Source organism: Phyllostomus discolor, chromosome 7, assembly GCF_004126475.2.
Source record: "Phyllostomus discolor isolate MPI-MPIP mPhyDis1 chromosome 7, mPhyDis1.pri.v3, whole genome shotgun sequence".
NCBI classification, from domain to species: domain Eukaryota; kingdom Metazoa; phylum Chordata; class Mammalia; order Chiroptera; family Phyllostomidae; genus Phyllostomus; species Phyllostomus discolor.
In genome coordinates this window covers 103,847,350-103,851,618 of record NC_040909.2, presented here as the reverse complement: position 1 = coordinate 103,851,618, position 4,269 = coordinate 103,847,350, and positions in this window count along the sequence as shown.

The following is a 4,269-nucleotide window of genomic DNA, read 5'->3' as shown; positions in this document are numbered from 1 at the left end:
ATGATGGGTTGTAATTTTAATTAGAATGGTCAGGGCAGGCCTCACTGAGAAGGTGACATCTAAGTAATGAAATCTGTCATGTGGATATCATATGGACAAGCTTTCCAGGTGGAAGGAACACCTATTTCAAAAGTGTAATGTACTACATTTTGAGTATGTCCTCCAGTAACAAATGTTCCACAAAACACTAGCAGAGATTCCTCAGCATGGTTTTATTGGTTATGTTTAATGTGTATACAAGGTCTGTTCTAACATCATTCCAAAAAATGCAATTTCTTAAGCTTTACTACGTAGGGAAAAAAACATTGTGTATACAGTGGACGAACAGATAGTAATGAGAGCAGCTACCATTTCTGAGTGTTTACTACATGTGAAGTATTTTACATATATTATTTCATTTAATCCTTAAAAATCCTTATGAGAACGGTATTATCGGCTCCATTTTACAGATCAGAAAACTAAGGTTTAGAAATGTTTGGTGTTTACGTGAGTTATCTCTAATGAGCAAATTTTTTTTAATTGTAGATGATTTCCTTAAAATTACAGACCATAATACCTAAGCACTCCATGTGTTCATTTCTTAATCATTCTCCCACAAAGAGAGCTTTCTTTACCTGGCATGGATATGGAAAACACTAACTGTTTATAAGATGGGAAAAATAATTTCTAAGAAACTTATTAATTGCATTATCGGTAGAATATCAGACTCAACAGACTAATCTGACATGACAACTTCTATATATTCCTAATTTAGTGAGGCAGGACACAATGCCAACTGGAAAGGAACCTGCACAGCAAGGTGATAATAACTACAGCAGCTCTCATAAAGAGGACCCGCGGCTCTTTCAGTAACCACTTAGTTATATAACTTGTATGAAGGACAGTTCATCTCTATCCCTAGGTTGATCACTATTCCAATGCCATCTTATGAGAAATAACGCCACCTACAAAATTTGATTTCCTGGAGAACTTGTGACACTACCAAAACAGAACAGTTTCAATCCCATTTCATTCAGAAGTGAGCCCAGCTGTATGGCTTCCTGGCTGCCAGCCAAAATATATAACCTCTGCCCACTGTACATAATCTCTTTGCAATAAAGCAGATATTTTAAAAGTAAAAACTAGCAAACTTTCATTTGTTCACCAGACGTAACACACAAAATATCGACTTACTTTGTCAAATAAAAAATGCCTTCCTTAACTCAGAGTCTCTTCCAGAAAATCTTCATCTCGAGAATCTTTTTTCTTCATTGAAAACAGGTATCATGAAAGAGTTTGGAAACATTTAAGATCGAAGACTAAAATGAAACTGAAATGGGCTGTTAGTCATACATAGGATTTTCTAACCATGTGATAGCAGAGTGATTCATTGTGACTACAGTACAACCTTTTATAACCCTCACACTGGGTAAAGGAGTAACATGGGTCCTTTTACAGGCTGACTAGGTTATAAGCTTTTACCGTACTTATCAATTAAGTTTTAAGAAAGTACAATTTGCCTCACAGCATACCCAAATGAACAAGTCATGTTTCAAAGAGAGATTCTTGAATTTGAAATACTCTGACAAAGAATTTACAAAGTACCATTAATTTAGAGCAACGTTTTTCAAACTGTATATTTCTCAAACCCTATACCCCAAGGCCATTATGACTGTTGGTTTCTGTTCCCCAAAACACCCAGTACATTTCTTCTATTCCCAAACCTTCTACAAAGCCCTTCTACTTCCATCTACCAGGGGTGTCCAACCTGCAGCCCAGGATGGCTATGAATGCAGCCCAACACAAAATTGTAAATTTACTTAAAGATGAGAATTTTTTTGTGATTATGTGTCACAATGTATTTAATGCGTGGCCCAAGACAACTTCTTCTCCCAGTGTGGCCCAGTGACACCAAAAGGCTGGACACCCCTGAGATCTGATGAAGTTCTATCAGTCCTTTAGGAATCAGCTCAAAACCCATTATCTTTAAAATTTCCCAGATCTTACTAATCAATTTGACTCTTCCCTTCCTCCTTCAAATCCCATCACTCTAGCTTCTCTTCTAGCATTTACCCAAATATATGTTAAAATAAGACCATGTATGCCCTGGCCAGTATGGCTCAATTGCTTGGGCCCATAAACCAAAAGGATGCATGTTAGGTTCCTGATCAGGGCACATACCTGGGTTGCAGGTTCAATCCCTGGTAGGGGTGCATAGGGGAGGCAACAAATTGATGTTTCTCTCTCACTTCCTTTCTCTTTCTAAAATCAATGAACATATTTTCGGGTGAACATTTAAAAAATCTAGCTGGCACTGAATGAATAAATATTCATTTATTCATATCCCAGGAAAAATAAATATTAGGGGGAAAAAGGTCATGTGTTTCTCCCTTCTGGTTATGAACATCTAGAAAGAGCCAACTATTTTTCTTTTTTTAAAGATTTTACTTATTTATTTTTAGAAAGAGGGGAAGGGAAGGAGAAAGACAGCGACAGAAACATCAATGTGTGGTTGCCTCTCACATGCCCCTCCACTGGGGACTGGGCCCACAACCCAGGCATGTGCCCTGACTGGGAATCAAAAGTGTAACGCTTTGGTTTGCAGGCCAGCACTCAGTCCACTAGCCACTCCAGACAGGGCATAGCTCTCATTTTTTACACCCCCCACAATGTGCCTACAAGAATACTTTGCATGTTACAGGCAAATGATAAGTGACTGTAAATATAACCGAACAGAATGTAAAAATCTTTGGTCTTATTTCCTGGAGAGGAAATTAACCTTCAAGTCACATTGCTAAACCTATCAACAAAAACTCAATTTTGTGTCTGTAGCCTATATCTCTCCCCTGAGCTCAACACACATACCCAGTTATCTATAGATATTACAAAATATCCCACAACCACCTCAATTTCAATTTATCTAAACCAAGTTCACTATCTACCCTTGTTCCTGCTCTTCTGCTAGTGTCTACTTGTTTGACTCTACTCAAATCACTTAACTTTTAAATTATTTCTTGGGCCCATTTCTTCATCTGCCAAATGAAGAGATTTGGCAGTGAATTAAATGAAATCAAAATGGTAAGCACAAAGGAAATTTGAATTAAAAAAATAAAAAGCTAAGAGATAAAGAGCTACCTATGAGTCTCAGGAAGAGCACTATGGTCCAGACATTACTGTTCCACTCTCTTCTCAAAGGTTCTGCTGACTTTCCAGCAGCGAGTCCTGAAGACAAAGGTGGATTTATTAAGGTGGCCTGAAGAGCCATTAATCCATGGCCACCAGTACATAAATATTGGTGAGTTGACAATTCCTGACATAGGGAACTTTGACCGTTATTCCACGCATGTTTTAAAGGACATATTATTTGCCTTTGCTTTGCAAAGGGGATAATTTACATGATTGTTTCAGTGAAGTTTTTTGAAACATTTTGCCATTAAAAGTACATCTCTGCTACACAAGGCAAGGAAATGTGTCACACATAATACAGGTGTGTCTTTTAAGAAATGTGTAATATTAAACTGATAACAGCTTTTTCTTCAGAAACACATGCAAAAAAGAATGTTAAAAATGCTTGCACTAAATTTTATAAACTGCAAGCATCTCGTGTGTTAATTCCTCATTTGTTTTGAGAAGAGGTGAGCTGGGATACTGGATATATTCTACCACCTGTTTGAGGGGAGTGGTTACATACAACAGTCAAAGCTCGATGAAACAGATCATAGGGTCTGAACAATTTCTTTTGGGTAAATTGTAACTCAATCTTTTTAATTGGGAGCAGTAGTTAACATTGGGATGGTTAATCTGTTAAACCTACTTCTCTAATCTAAGGCAGACCTAACACCGTCTGGGCAGGCCGGTAGCACAGGGAGGACTTGTCGATGTGAGGGTTAAACGAGGTATTTGTAAAGAGCACTTGGCAGACGGAAAGCGCTTGGTACACACTACTTACCGCTGTTTATTATGAAAGATAAACAGGTTACTCCACACACACACCATTGCCTAGAAGCCGGAGGAGTCCAGCTTCCCGGGATTTAGAACTCAGCATCTACCCCCAACCTGCCCGCCCTTTGCTCCATCACAAGATTTCCCAGGTTAAAACGTCTCTCGCCCGCCCCAAAACAAACTCCCGTGAAGGCACCTTGCTCTACAAGTGGCAGCACTCGAACCCCGCTTCGCCTCACGCCGCCACTCGCCTCAAGCGGGAGAACTCCCTCGCTCTCGAGGCCACGTGCGGCGTCACGTGACCCCCGGCCCTGGCCCCCCCCCCAGCACAGAAACTGATCACTCCCC